Source organism: Gopherus evgoodei, chromosome 9, assembly GCF_007399415.2.
Source record: "Gopherus evgoodei ecotype Sinaloan lineage chromosome 9, rGopEvg1_v1.p, whole genome shotgun sequence".
Classification (NCBI taxonomy): Eukaryota; Metazoa; Chordata; order Testudines; family Testudinidae; genus Gopherus; species Gopherus evgoodei.
In genome coordinates, this window is record NC_044330.1 from 64,944,125 (window position 1) to 64,959,934 (window position 15,810).

The 15,810-nt window shown below is 52.4% G+C and overlaps 1 long non-coding RNA gene across 3 annotated transcripts in view; it reads left to right on the plus strand.

Annotated features, from left to right (window-relative positions):
* LOC115657298 overlaps positions 1-14,266 on the plus strand; it is a 168,628-nt gene extending 154,362 nt beyond the window's left edge. For all 3 annotated transcript variants that reach the window (XR_004001951.1, XR_004001950.1, XR_004001949.1), the window contains exons 2-6: positions 7,978-8,130; positions 10,343-10,479; positions 10,993-11,188; positions 13,601-13,615; positions 14,191-14,266. This is a non-coding gene — a long non-coding RNA (uncharacterized LOC115657298). The remainder of the gene's footprint in view (positions 1-7,977; positions 8,131-10,342; positions 10,480-10,992; positions 11,189-13,600; positions 13,616-14,190) is intronic.
* The last annotated feature ends 1,544 nt before the right edge of the window (positions 14,267-15,810 follow it).

Consider the following 15,810-nt stretch of genomic DNA (forward strand, 5'->3'; position numbering starts at 1 on the left):
GTGGGTAGGCACAACACCCTTTCCCTCCCACTCTGGACTGGGCAGGGTGCAGACCAGGTCATTTCCAGGTGGCCTCGTGTGACCCTGCTTGCAGCTGTGAGCATCCCAGTGGGGCAAGGCCTATTGCTTAATGCGCCGCTGGTGCGGCGGCTGTACACAGGCTGGGTGGTCATTAGGGGAGCCATGTGTGGCAGCCCGGTGCTGGGATTCCTGCAGTGACAATGAGTCAGGAGCCCTCCCACAACAGCTGGCACCGTGCCTCTGCCCTGCAAAGCACAGAGCCCACACAGAGCAGGAAGAGAGTGTCAGGGACCAGCTCCCAGCTGAGGGACTCGGCATCCTTGGACCAGGCTGGGAGAGGGGAGGAGACCCCAGATAAATGTGTCAGCCTCCAGCGCCCCCTAAAGTCAGGGTTCTGGGAGACAGACTGGCCACAAAGTCTGGCTGTGGATCCAACCACTCCCAGAGCACAGGGGGCCAGTGCAGACCCTGAGCCACCGGGGCTCGCCATGGGGGATGGGTCTCCCAGGCTCAGGGCACTGGGCTCTGTTTCGGCTGTCTCTGTGCAATCAGACTGGGGTCAGGGCAGCCAGCAGCCACCGAAGGCCTTGGCCAAGCTGGGATGTAAGGCAGGTGACACAAGCCCACCCAGAGGGGTGTGCTGAGTGTGGCAGTGCTCATACCCCCCCGTTAATGTCAGTGCAGAGTCCCTGTCTCCCCCCCAGTGAGCACACAGAGATGTGATAGCCCAGGAGCCGTGGGGCAGCCTTATGCTGAGAGCAGGGGGTGGTCCCCAGCTGCCTTGGAGAGATGTACTGGATTGTGTCAGGTCAGTGGCCACATTTCCAGAGAGGCTGTGATCTGCACACATGACACGGGTGCAGACAGGTCTGGATTTACCTGGCTGAGGATGCAGGACGGGGGTGTGCATGCCTGGCAGAGGGACCTGGGCGTACGTGGCAGAGGAGCCCAGCAGCATGGTGTAGAGGGGCATTGGCCTGCCTAGCAGAGGAGCCTGGGTGTGTCCGCAGCGGGTGCAGAGGGGCCTGGCAGTGGTTGAAGAGGGGCATTAGCCTGCCTGGCAGAGGGGACTGGATGCATGCTGTTAGGATGGGGCCTTTGGTAGAGGGTCCCCAAGGTGGCAGATGACGGGGCTGTTCTTGGTGCCAGGGGGTGCCACTTTCCAAGTTCCCTCTCTTCGGCCCCAGCCATGCGTGGGGTAGGGGTAGAGTCCTGGACAACTCTGCTGGCTCCGACAAGTGAGGATCAAGGGGGAGCTCGCCACCCACCCATGGGGGCACTGGGATTCAGTGGCATGTGAGTACCCTGGCTGTTGCTCCCATCCCTGCTCTGACCTGAGGGTGCGGGTGGGACCACTGAGCCCTGTCGGCCCTGCCTCCTTTTTAATCGATCAAACCAATGGCACACAATGCTCTCACCTGCCTCTAGCCCTCTCCAGCTGCACCACTGACTTGCTTCAAACTTGGCTTGTTTTGTAGACCTCCTTGAGACCCAAGAACCCTTGCAGGTCTGCTTAGGCCGGGTTGGGCCTTACTGGGCCTAAGGGTGAGGGGGAGATTCTGGCTGGCACGACAGATTAATGAACAATTTCTCCTGCTGTAAAAGAGGCCATGTTTTAAGGCACAAGTGCAGGAAACAGAGCTGGGGCTGAGCTTTCCCCTTGCCTGCAGCTCCTGACTCTTGAGCACTTGGTGTCTCAGGGCGCTGGGTTTTGTACACAAATCCTGTGGATTGCACAGCACTTTGGGAGCTGACTGTTCTTACTGGAGTTCTACTGTCTGGGGGCCACCCAGGCCAGTGGAAGCAAAGCAAGCAATGAATGTCCTCTGGGTCTGGGCCGCCAGGGTCAGAGGCATAGCCAGTGACTTGGGCTCACTGGGCCCAGAGACCGCTGGGCAGGGTTCTCATGCTCTTTTCCCCCCCTCCCCCGGCCATCCCTGTGCTAATCACACTGGCAGGAAAACATTCTTAGCAGGAAATCCGCTTCCCCTTCTGTTCAGCCGCTTCCCTGCAAAGAGAACTCTGTGCATGGCCCTGTCCACTTCCTGGGGCAAAGCCAGTCCCAGGAGTCTCTCCCGGCAGGGGGCAGGGCACCGACACTGCTACAGGGCATATCTAGCATGCCAGGGGTCCCAGGGACATGCACCCACCTCGGGGCAGCACGCAGCAGCTTGGAACAGCCACGCACACAACATGAGGGAGACTCTGATGTCCTGCTGAACCTGCAGGAGGGATTAATGGAGGCAGGACACAGCCATGCCTACAGGCACTGAGTGGGTGTCACACGGGGTCACTGCTGATGTCAGCTGCAGCCTGTCTGTGCACTGCCCTCTTCTGCTTTGCCTGGAGCAGCCCCGGGGGCAGGAGCTTGTTGTTTGTGATGCCCTGAGCCAGAAATGCATGACACTTCTGAGAGCACCCTGTGGCCCCTTGCTGCTCCAGTAAGGCTTGGGCAGCCTGGCCCCCCCTGGTGGAATGTCTGATCCACTGGAGGAACTCACCTGCCTTTGTCCTTCACCCCGCGGGAACAGCAATGGCCTGGACCATTATTGTTGATTTTCAAATGTCTTGGAGCACTGGGTAAGCTCCAGAAGACTGGAAGAAAGTTACGGTTGTGCCAATATTTAAAGAGGGTAAACGAGATGAACTGGCTAATTATAAGCCTGTCAGCCTGACATCAATCCCAGGAAAGATAATGGAGCAGATGATATGGGACTTGATTAGTAAATAACTAAAAGTAATTCATGCAAATCAACATGGGCTTATGGAAAATAGATCCTGTCAAACTAACTTGATAGCTTTTTTTATGAGATTACAAGTTTGGTTGAAAAAGATAATAGTGTTGATGTAATATCCATAGATTCTGTAGGACACTGACTTGGTACTGCACAACATTGTGATTTAAAAACTAGAACAATATAAAATGAACATGCCATCCATTAAATGGATTAAAAACTGGCTAAGTTGTAGGTCTCAAAATATAAATGTATATAACTAATTGCCATTGAATGGCTCTGTTTCCAATGGGGTTCTGCAGGGATTGGTTCTTGGACCTAGACTATTTAATATCTGTATCAGTTACCTGGAAGAAAACATAAAATCATCACTGATAAAGTTTGCAGATGACACTGGAGGAGCGGTAAATAATGAAGAGGACAGGTCACTGGTACAAAGCGATGTAGATCTCTTGGTAAACAGGTTGCAAGCAAACAATATGCGTTTTAATACAGCTCAATGTAAATGTACACATCTGGGAACAAAGAATGTAGACCATACTTATTGCATGGGGGACTCTATCCCGGGAAACAGGGACTCTGAAAAGGATTTGAGTGTCATGATGGATTATCAGTTGAACATGAGCTCCCTGAGCGACGTTGTGGCCAAAAGAGTTATTGCAGTCCTGGGATCCATAAACAGAGGAATCTTGCAGAGAGGTTATTTTACTCTGTATTTGGCATTGGTGTGACCGCTGCTGGAATCCTATGTCTGGTTCTGGTGTCCACAGTTCAAGAAGGATGTTGATTAATTGGAGAGTGTTCAGAGAAGAGCCATGAGATTAATTAAAGGATTTAAAACCTGACTCAGGGAGTTCAACCTGTTTAGCTTAACAAAGAGAAGGTTAAGGGGTGACTTAATCCCCGGCTATAAGTACCTACATGGGGAACAAATATTTAATAATGGGCTGTTCAGTCTAGCAGAGGAAGGTCTAACATGATTCAATGGCTGGAAGTTGAAGCTAGACGAATTCAGACTGGAAAGTAGGCGTACGTTTACAATCATGAGAGTAACTAACAATCGGAACAACTGACCAAGGGTTGTGGTGGATTCTCCATCACTGGACATTTTAAATCAAGATTGGATTTGTTTCTAAAAGATCTTCTCTGCGAATTCTTTGGGGGCAGATATCTGGCCTGGGTCATGCAGGAGATCAGACTAGATGATCACAGTGGTCTCTTCTGACCTTGGAATCTATGAACATATGAATGCATGGTGCTGTGGTATTCAGTGGTGGTGTAGCCGTGCTGGTCCCAGGAGATCAGAGGGACAAAGTGGATGAGGTAATGTCTTTTATTGGACCAACTTCTATTGGTGAGAGAGACAAGCTTTCCAGCTACACCGAGTTCTTCATGTATGGGAAATGTATTGAGCGTGCCACAGCTAAATACAAGATAGAACACATTGTTTAGCATAAGTAGTTAGTACATATTTCAAGGGATCATTCAAAGAGAAGTGGCCCATAAACACCCCTCCAGGCACAGGGAAGAAATGAACAGAGAGGAGAAACATAAATGAAAAAGGCAGTTGTTAGTGGGCAGATATCTGATTGTTGTAATAAGCCATTAATCCAGTGTGTCTGTTGAGTCTATGATTTTTAGTGTTTAGTTATGAATTTAAGCTCCCAGGCTCGTCTTTTGAAGCTGTTGTGCAGGTTTCCTTGGTGAATGAGTACTGAGAGTGATACAGTGGTTGTTTTGTGAGAAGTGTTGGCTCATGGGTGATAGGGTGTTTTTGTCTGTGTGAGTTCATTCGAGAGCGCAGTGATTGTCTAGCTTCATGCACCCAGTTGTTTTTGTTTAGGACAATCTGTGACTAGCTGAGGTACACCACATGTTGTGACAGGCATGGATAGGTAGGACCTATGAATCTTGAAAGGTGTGTTGTGGGAAATGATAATCGCAGCAGTGGAGCTACATCTGCCGGTTTTGCGTCTGTTGTTCTGACAGGGTTTGCTGTGGCTTTGAGTTGGTGGGTCCTGGTCCGTGGGGAGCTTGCTTCTGATAATGAGCTTGGCGAGGTTGGGGAGTTGTTTGAAGGCCAGAATAGGAGGTTCAGGAAAGATTTATTTCAGGATGGGGTCCCCATTGAGTATGGGTTGTAATTGTTTAATGATACCCCCTCTGGGTTCCAGTGTGGAGTGGTAGATGACCACTAGGGGTGTGTGGTGTATTTTATTTCTGTATTGAAGGTTCTCTGGGTATGTGAGTGGCGCATTCCATGATGCGATCTTCTCATGATGGAGTCTTCTTGTTTGGTGAAGGCGATTTTAAATGTGTTAAGGGGTATATCCGTGACTTTGTTCTTCAAGCATATTCTGTGATATCTGAGTGGCTGGCTGTAGCTTAAAGATTTCTTGATGTGTTTGGGGTGGTTACCAGATCTGTGGGGTAAGTGTGGTGATCTATGGGTTTCTTGTATATGGTTATCTGTAGGGTTGCATTGTTGAAGCTGATTGTGGTGTCCAGGAAGTTGAGGCTAGTGTGGGAGTGTTCCAGAGAAAGTTTAATGGACGCATGGTGGTTGTTGAAGTTGTGGTAGAAATCTATGAGGGAGTTTAGATGTTCTGTCCAGAGCATGAAAATATCATTGATGTATTTCAGGTTTCATGGTGCATTTGTCCAGGAGATGCATTCTTCCTCAAGGTGGCCCATGAAAAGCATGGTGTATTAAGGAGCCATCCTAGTACCGATGGCTGTTCCCATGGTTTGGACAAAGTGATTGTTGTTGAATGTAAAATGGTTATGGGTGAGGATGAAATGGATGAATCTGGAACACTGTTTGAGGTGCTTTCTGAGGGGTGTCCATTTTCTTGTAGATAGTTGCGGCAGGAAATGATGCCGTCACTATGAGGGCTATTGTTGTATAGGGAGGTGACATGCATGGTAGTGGGGATGGTGTTCTGTGGAAAGTTATTAATGTTGCAGAGTTTCTGGAGGAAGTCAGTTGTGTCCAGGACAGGGTAGATTTGATTTAAAAAAAATTGATTTAAATGATTATTTAAATTACTATTCAGAAAGACTCGATTTAATCATGGTTTTCTACATAAAAGTGAATTTTTGTTGGTTGTTATAACCTTAATACATATTCTGCAGAACTAAGAGATAGATGTGGGTTTCATTTTTAGAAGGTAAACACTATACATTTTTAAACCATGATTTATTTTGAAAACTTTTCAGATTCGTTTTACAGCTATATCAGAAAATGAATGATTGTTTGGTTATTTCATTTACGAAAGGTAATCGAAGCAGATATTTATGAAGTGATTGGGAGGTGAACTATCTCCAATTCAACAGGTTAATCATTAATATTTGGAGGATTTTCTTGCCATGTTGTATTAGGAAGAGAACATCACCAGAAAGACATTTAAAAAGTTTTATTTAACTAAAACAACAACATTAAGTATTCTAGATTTTTTTCTTCAACAGCAAACATATAAAATTTGAACAAAACAAGCATATGTCCCTTGCTTCTCACATTTATCTCCAGACTTCTTCTTCTTGGGATTGCCTCTGTGTACACAAATTTGCAGAGGGACAATAGAGTTGAGGTCTGTTATTTCTCACCTCTATATATTATTTATTTATTTAAATACATTTTTGCTGTTAACAAGCATGTTACCTCTGGAGACACAAATCCACAGTGTGAGAACTGCAAAACTAAGCATCTCTGATGGTATCTTCTAGACTGAGCACTGAGTCCCATTGGGTAGGTAGAAAGATTAACCTAAATAATCTATTCAGAAGCCTGCAGAACCCCATTAGATTGGGTCCCTAATCCATGAACTATTGGAACTAATTTACAAAACTTTCTTAAATGTTACATGAATATATTGTCTCATACTACAGAATTAGAATTTATAATCTCTATTCCATGATGAGATATCTTTGTGCTATAATGTATCTTAATTAAAACTATCTTTAGATAGGTTTTTTCCTCAAAAAGCATTTTATCAAAAAAATCCAATTTAAATTAAAAAAAATCATTGATTTTTATCCACCCTAGTCCTGGAGGAAGCCAGCCCTTTGTGTGGTGAGTGGTCCGAGGATGGTTCTATGAGTCCCCATATCCCTTCAGCAAGGGTTCCATGGCCAGATATGATGTGTCTGCCTGGGGTCCCTTGTCTATAGAAGGTCTCTGAGTTGGGTTCGTGGGGATGAGGTTGTTGAGTTTCTTTCGGAGTTGTTGGGGAAGGATTCAATGATATCCCTTAAATTCCTGGGTGGACTGTGGCGTGGGATCTCTGAGTTCTTTATAGTAGGCAATGTCAGAGAGTTGTTGGTTGGCCTTGTTGCCGTAGTCATCGTGGCTGAGGACTGTGATGGCACTCCTTGTCTGCTGGTTTGTTCACTGTGTGGTGGTTGAATTTCAGGGACTGTGTAGCTGTGGTTTCTGGGGTGAAGATTGTGGGTGCAGTTTGGTCTGCTGCTATTTAGTGCCATCTAGTGGCGTCAGGGTGAAAAGCAGGCAGGAAAACCCATTGTGGTGTAGGGTCAAACTGGGGAGTCGAGGGCGGGGAGGCTGTTTGCTAGTGAGAGTCCATATATGCGTTGTTTATTACAGCCAGTGCCTGGCTTGTATGACTGCCTCAAATCCTGTGCAGTTCTCTTCTGTTAACATGAGGCCCGACCCCTGCACTCTGGGAGGGGGCTGGAGAATAACAGCTGGCACTGTCCATCCCTAGGCCCAAAGTGCCTTGCAAAGCCAGGACAGCCCAGAATCCCCATGCTACAGAGGGGAAACTGAGGCACACAGTGAGCAGTGACAGAGCTGGGAACAGAACCCAGCTCTCCTGGCTCATAGTCTGGTGCCCAGTGTCAAGCCATGCTGCTGCTTCAGGCTCTGGGTTAGAGGCTTGTTGGTGTGCAGGGAGGGAGGAGGTGTGGGCTGGAGCCAGGGTCCATGACTCAGGGCACTGGGTTTTGTTCCCAGCTGAATCATTCATTCATCATGTGACTGTGGGCAGGTGCCAACCCCCTCTGCCTCAGTTTCCCTCTCCAAGCATGGGGATTACAACACTGACACCACCACCACTGCCAGGCTTAACTTGCCCTTGATGAAGGGCTGTGTCCCGGGTGTGCACATTGGGGTCTCAGGCTTGCAGCTCACCCTTGGCTGGGGAGGGATGAAAGGGTTTGGGGAGCTGCAGCCCGTGTTTCACCCCTCCTCTCCTCTCTGCAGCCACCTCTAACCTGGACCTGGAGAACAAGAAAACACCCCACTCCAAATTGCCATGGCAATAGCACGTGAACGTGTTCCTGGCCGCAGGCAGGTCACCCTGCGTGGAGGAGCTGCACCAGGAGGCCCAGTTCAATCTCCAGAGCTTGCTACAAGGTACCCTGCGCCAAGGGGAGGGCTGGGCTGCAGCAGGAATGGGGGGGAGAAGGGGAGGCTGTTTCCACAGCTCTTGGTACACAGGGGGCAGCAGGGAGAAGACTGTCCCATTGCTGCCAGGAGGGGAGGGGAGAGCAGGGAGCAGAGTAATCCATGAGGAGGAGGGAGCAGATTGACCCATCACAAACGGGGAAGCAGGGAGCAAACTGACCCATTGCTGAGAGCAGGGAGCAGAGTGACCCATGGGGAGGACGGCAGGAAGGAGATTGACCCATTGCACACAGGGGAGGAAGGGGGAGCAGGGAACAGGCTGACTCATTGCTGACTGGAGGGGGCGGAGTGCTCCCTTCCCCCGTCCCCTTGTGAGATTGGCATCAGCTGCTCCATTCTCTCATCCTTCCCACACAGATGCACCCTTGTGCAGGGTGTGAGGCCATGTGGGTCTGTTAAAGTATGGATTGAATTAACGGACTATAAGGTGGATAAAAAGCTGGCTAGATCATCCGGCTCAATGGGTAGCGATCAATGGCTCCATGTCTAGTTGGCAGCCAGTTTCAAGTGGAGTGTCCAAGGGTCGGTCCTGGGGCCTGTTTTGTTCAATATCTTCATTAATAATCTGGAGGATGGCGTGGACTGCACCCTCAGCAAGTTTGCAGATGACACTAAACTGCGAGGAGTGGTTGATTCGCTGGAGGGTAGGGATAGGATACAGAGGGACCTAGACAAATTAGAGGATTGGGCCAAAAGAAATCTGAAGTAGTTCAACAAGGACAAGTGCAGAGTCCTGCACTTGGGACAGAACAGTTCCATGCGTTGCTACAGACTAGGGACTGAGTGGCTAGGCAGCAGTTCTGCAGAAAAGGACCTAGGGGTTACAGTGGATGAGAAGCTGGATATGAGTCAACAGTGTGCCCTTATTGCCAAGAAAGCTAATGGCATTTTGGACTGTATAAGTAGGAGCATTGCCAGCAGATCGAGGGACGTGATCATTCTCCTCTATTTGGCATTGGTGAGGCCTCATCTGAAGTATTGCATCCGGTTTTGGGCCCTACGCTACAAGAAGATTGTGGAATAATTGGAAAGAGTCCAGCGAAGGGCAACAAAAATGATTAGGGGGCTGGAGCACATGACTTATGAAGAGAGGCTGGGGGAACTAGGATTGTTTAGTCTGGAGAAGAGAAGAATGAGGGGAGGATTGATAGTTGCTTTCAACTACCTGAAAGGGGGTTCCAACGAGGATGGATCTAGACTGTTCTAAGTGGTAGCAGATGACAGAACAAGGAGTAATGGTCTCAAGTTGCAGTGGGGGAGGTTTAGGTTGGATATTAGGAAAAACTTTTTCACTAGAAGGGTGGTAAAGCACTGGAATTGGTTACCTAGGGAGGTGGTGGAATCTCCTTCCTTAGAGGTTTTTAAGGTCAGGCTTGACAAAGCCCTGACTGGGATGATTTAGTTGGAGACTGGTCCTGCATTGAGCAGGATGTTGGACTAGATGACCTCCTGAGGTCCCTTCCAACCCTGATATTCTATGGTTCTATGATTCTAAAGACTTGTGGGTCCCAGCGAGAGCTGCTTCCTCCAGTCAGGGCAGTTGTCTGGTTTCTCTACCTGCTAAAGCACGTAGCTTACTAGCTAAGGAAGACGAATACCCACATGGAGTCGGTGCCCAGAAGCCAGAAGCTGTGTCCAGGCACTAGCACTCCCCCCATGCAGGTGCACGAGACCAGCACGAGGCTGCTGTGCCCAAAGATCCTTGGGAGCTGCCGCCACCCCCAGAGAGACCTGGGAGCATCTGGGGCAGTGACTCCCATGTGCCTCACTGCAGGCACCCATCCAGGGGCCGGGCAGCCAGGCAGTACTAGGCCAGGCCCTACCCCACACAGCTCCAGCAGTGACACGAATACAGGCCAGGGGAGGGGAGGATGAGGTGTCCAGCACAGGTAGCGAGCAGAGGTTTCCCCACAGCAGGGCTGCCAGCTAGCCAGGCTGGGCAGTGCTTTGTGGTGTGCTCGGGAGCAGCGGGGAGCTCCTCTGGGCTCTTCTCCCCATGTGCAAAAGGGGGCAGAGAGCAGGGTCCCATTGCTGTGAGAGGGCCCAGAAAGTGCATTGTTGGCATATGCCCAGTGCATGTGCCACTAGCCTTTGGCTCAGCACTGGGGTGGGGAGGGCACAGCGCATCGCAATCCACCAGCTATGGCTGCTTGTATTTCAGAGGAGTATGAGGAGCAGTACACAGAGGCTAGGGTCACTGGTCAGACCTTCCACTACGCCAGCCACCTGCCCCTGGACATGCCCCCTGAGCCCTCTCCCAGGCCTCTGCCCACCAAGCGCCTGGAGTTCGTGTTTATGGTGAGTCCATCTCTGTACAGAGGCAACCCCAAGGCGCTGTGTCTCAGCAGCATTCCTATGGCCATGGGCTACCCATGAGGATATCAACTCTGCCTGATGTCACCAGAGAGGTTACTGCAGAGCAATAGATGTAGGGGCTGTGAATCAGGAGTGAGAGGCATCGGCAGAGCTGGTGGTAGGGGAGAGCGACAAGCTGGGGTAGCTGGGGGCTGTGGGTTGGGAGTGAGGGGCATCACAGAGCTGGCTCTGCGCTGGGATTGCCAGGGACTACGGGTTGAGAGTGGTGCAGGAGGGAAGAGGATAATCCTACCTACAAGGTTTGACTCAAACCATCACTCAGTCCCTCGTTCTGAGCACTAGATTCCTCCCCACACACACAGTCACCTCCTGCTCCTCACAAGCCCCCCTTCCTCCTCCACACTCCCACAATCCCTCCCTTACCCCCTTCCCCACACTTGTTATCACCCCACCAGGACATTGATATCTCGATCCATTTCCTTTGTTCCCTGGCAGCCCGCAGCTCGGCAAGTGAATGAGGACGAGGCCACCACACTGGGTGTGAGGCCCCCAGAGCCGTTTCTGAGCCTACCCACCACCCCAGACAAGCAGCCAGCCTGGACCCGAGCCTTCCCTTTGCCCACCGTGGAGGAGAAGAGGTGGCACCAATCCTGCTCCATCCAAGCCAACATTGTCCCCATCAATGTCTCTGGTAGGGCTGTGCCCCTTCCAGGCCCCTGGGGAGTGTGTGTAGAAGCATGGGGGGCAAGGAGTTAAATCTTTCCAGTCTGCTCCAAGCAGCGATGCTGGGGTTCTGCGGCCTGCAGAGAGTGGCTGTGGGCATAGCAAGTGCTGCTGGCTCTGAGCCCCAGGCGCTGTGATGCCACTTCCAGGGAAAGTGCATAGATCCTGTAAAATTGAAACGCAGCAATGTGGGGGGGGGAGAGGGGCGGGGCCAGGCACAGGGAGACCTGCAGCGATGAGGGGAGGTGGGGCCAAGCACAGGGAGGAGGGGCTGGCCTGCAGCGATGTGAGGAGGCAGGGCCAGGCACAGGGAGGACGGGCTGGCCTGCAGGGATGCTATTGGCCCACATGTGCTGTGGGTTATAAAGAGGGCGGAATCATGCTCAGTAGCCAGGCCAAGGGGAGCGCTCAGTAGGGTGCAGTTTGCAGGGCTGCATTTCTGTGCTTTGTTCTTGCCCATGTATTTTACCACCCATAACATCACCCTTCATTTCTGAGCTGCAAGCCACGTCATCAAGTTAATCCAGTCTCATCTGCATCATCTAATGAGTGTCTCAGAGCCGACCGGTCGATGTGTTCTGTTGTCACCTTGGTTCTCCCAGTGGTTGAGACCCTTCCATCCGTGCAGGGGAACTTGTGTTCGGCAGGAATGTGAGGCTGCAGGGCACTGGCTGCCGGCAACAGCTCTGCTCAGCATGGGGCCTTCAGCAGCACCAAACTACCTGGGTTCTGGAGGAAACTAGGTCCCCCCCACCCATGCCCTCTCTTCCCAGGCACTGCATGAGCACCCTGCTCCAGAGCGGCTGGGAGGACACATACACATGCACCCTCCTGCTGGCCTGGTGAGGTGCCTGCCCCTCCCTAGCAGTGTCCAGGCTGCCATAAGGCCCTGTTGGAGATCAGGGCTGGAGGCGCACGAGACCTGTATGGAGCCCCAGAGGAGCTGCTCGGCCCCTTGACTCCTCCCTTTACACCCCATCAGATGCCAGGAGCCAGGCCCTCAGCCCTGCTCACATGTGGGGAGAACCTGCCAAGCGTGTCTCTGGCCCTTTGTCACTGGACTGCCCCTGAGCCCTCCTGCCCAGCACCAGGGTCCCCAAGCGGGGTGGGGATGGGTCTCAGTGGCTTCCGATACATCGTATCTCCATCAGCACGTGTCAGTTGTCTCTGTGTTCCCCCTGGCTGGCTTGCCCAGCAGCATGTGTGAGGCCCCACAGGAGTCATTCACCCATCCATCATGCCATCTCTCTCCAAAGGCCTGTGTCTCGCTGCTAACCAGCCCCTCTCCCTGAGTGCCAGCCTGATCCTGGCATCAATCCCTCAGCCTCCTGGACAGCCATGGGCAGGCGAGGGGCTGGCTCCCAAAGCAAAGAGCAGGGGCTGGCCTGATCGCCTTCCCCATTTGTCCAGCAGGCAATTATAAAATGGCCATTGGCTTGCCGTTGGAGGTACGGAGATGGGGTGAGGGCTCCTGCCCCGAAGTCCAGCGCTCTAAACCAACAATGGGTGTGAGGGCTGCTTGCCAACATACACCTGAGCTCTATGCTGTAGGGAGCCAGCACTGCCCTTTCCAGTGGGACAAGGCCTTGGTTTCTAGCCCTGCGGCTTGTGACCTGGTGTCTGCCCCATCAGTACCTTTCTGGGGGTTTTCATACTCCTCTCCTGAGGCCATGCAGTGGGGCCCATGAGAGTTGGGCACCTCCAGATAATGCCCATAAACACTCTTTGGCTGAATGACAGATCTGCAGAGTGGCTTGTCTGGAGTCCCTGGCGAAAGCAGAGTGGGGGTGGGCAGACAGCATGTGGGTGACCCGTAGAACTCCCTTGGAGCATGTCACTCATAACTGAGGCATGCATCCCAAGCACATGTCCAAAACGCTGTACCCAGCAGCATGTGTAAATATGTACATATGTGACCACATGCCTTGTTCTGTGAGTGTCCCCACACCTTGCCACACTTGTTGCCCTGCAGCCTGCCTGGCTCCAGGACAGCGGCTCACCATCTGTGTTGCTGTGCTGGTGATTGCAGTTTCCGAGTGTGATCCCCCCTCTCCACCCCCCATGCCTGGTACCTCCCCAAACACCATTCATAAACCCTGGCACCCCCTCCCTGCCCGGCCCTTGCCCCACAGCTGCCTGGGTGCTCCAGCATAGAGCCCTCGCGCTCGCGCAGGAACAGGAACAACATGAGGAAAAGGGCAGAGCCCTTTGTTATAAACCCCAAGAGCCAAATTCACCACAGTGCAACGCAGCCTTAGGCAAGCAAGTTGGGGTGTTAACACAGGGAGAACGTGGCCTCAGCAGCCGGGCCAGGACCGGGCCAGGCGTTCCCCATGCCCCCTGCTTGCTGCCACGGAGAGTGTGTTTGTTTTGGCTACAGGACAGCATTTTGATAGTGTTAGGCCTGAATAAAGATATAGCAGACAAAACCAGGTATGCCAACCTGACCAAAGTCAGGCTAACAGAGGTTTGTGGGTAATCCCTGAGTGGAAAACACTGAGAAGCAGCAGCATGTCTCACAAGCGCTGGGAAAAAGTGAGATAAGAGAGAAGCTGCATTCCTGGCATAATACCAGATGTGCTGTGTTCGGGCAGCTCCTTCGAAGAACTGATAAGAGCCCTAGTTTCCCAGCCTCCTTGTTTTCACTCCCTGGTTTTGTTCTTTGTTTGTTTTTAACTCCCCTACATTTCTAACTTTAGGTATACATGTATACTAAAGGTGTCTAGTTTCTAGTTGTTAGAAGAAGGGGGTGGGTTGCTCCAGTGAATAATGTATGACGCGACGGAACTGTCTATATAGGCTTATACTAAGATGTAAAGAGCAGGCTGGTTCTCTCTGGAGACGAGCTGCTCTCTATTGATGCGTGCACTTGTCAATAAAGAGCTTTTGATCGGACCTTGCTGGTGTTGCCTGTCTCTCTCGCGGTCAGACAACGAACTTTGCCGTCTGGGTTAGAGTCCCTGACAATAGGGACGCGAGTGCGCGGCACTCCTTGTTTAACACAGAGACCGCGGTGAACCCCAAGTCCACGCTGCGGCGAAGACGGACCATTATCGGATTCCCTAACCTCACGCTGCGAGACCAAGGTGACAACAACAACTATATGGCTGCTCTCCCCTCTCCCAGGCTAGAGAGCACTCCGGGACCACCAGGAACGTGGCTCCTAAGGGCAGGTGTCCCCAGGCCATGCTAGGGGCCATGCAGCCAGAGCTGACTGCAGGCTGCCACCATTTGCAGGCAGAGCCACTCCCACTGCCGGAGATTTGCTCGCTGAAGGAGCAGCCTGGAACTCCACACAGAGCCTTGGTTTAACACCCTAGGGAGCTCAGGCCAGGCCGGGCAGTTCAGAGATCTGGTCAGCCTTCTCCAGCTCTGAGGCCAGGCAGCCAGAACACCTCTTCCAGGTACATGTCCTACATGCCCCTGGCTACCCCAGCCTAGGTGGGGGATCCCAGGAGCTACAGCTTGGCACCCCGAGCTGGGGAGCAGGGCTGGCTGGTCCATCATGAAGTGGCCTGGAACAAGTGCCTGGGGTGTGATTCCTGGCCTCTCTTGGGCCTTGCCATGTGACCGTGGGCCAGTCACTTGGGCCCACATTTTATGAAGTGCCCACTAGTTCTGAGGGCCCTGGGTGCGGGTGCCCTGGGTGAGCACCAGGGGTCTGGCTGGAGGGTGCTGAGCACCAGAAGAGGTGGATATGCAGCTCCTCTCGGATCTGAGCCCTGGGGAGCCCAGGCTGAGGACAGAGTTCAGGGTCTGCTGCCCTGATGGCCCTTGGTTTGCAGCACCGGCTCCCTGCTGGATTTGGCAGTGCAGTTGCTGGGAGTGCGAAGGGAGGTGTTACCAGGAAGCCAGTGCTTTTGTTCTGGGCTCACGCTCCTGACAGCTCCTCTGTGAAATGATCTCTCTTGACAAGTGATTAGGGGTAATTTGGGCTCTGTTCACACTGGCTCTTGGAAGAGAGCGGAGGTAAAATGACAGCTCGATCTCTGGTGGCACAAGCAGCTTCTTCCCCAGAGAGTTGCACCTCACAGCCCTGGAATCCAGCCTCTTCCGAGACTCCAGAGCAGGAAGTTGGGAGCCACCCAGCAGCACTGGCTGATGCTAGGGGCCCAAGGGAACCTCATGGGGTGTGTCTGTCAGCCTGGGCACAGAGAATTCCCTTTCGCTGCAATCCAGCCCAGTCCTGGCTCTGCTCACCACCAGGGCTGGTGCTGCTGGCTGGGCTGGGCAGCAGTTAGCAGGACGGGAGGGTTCCTCTGGGATGGGAGATTGCTCACCGCTGGCCTGTACTCCAGCTCAGAGGGGAGAGACCTTGGCAGCGCCCTCCAGAGAGGCCAGAGGGGGCTGCTAGCTGTGCTGTGGGCTGCAGGGCGGGAGTCACCCAGCAGGTCAGGAGTGAGGAGGCATGCTGCAAGACTAGGCATGCTGCAAGCCATGGGAAGGGAGGGCTCCTTGTGTCTTGAGACCTGTCGTGCTCTTCACACCCCTCAAAACAACAGCACCCACATTGGGCTTTGGGTGGGGCCAGGCCTGGCCCGGCCCCGGAGGAGGCTGTGGCTGGGATTGGGACCCATCTCAGAGACAGGA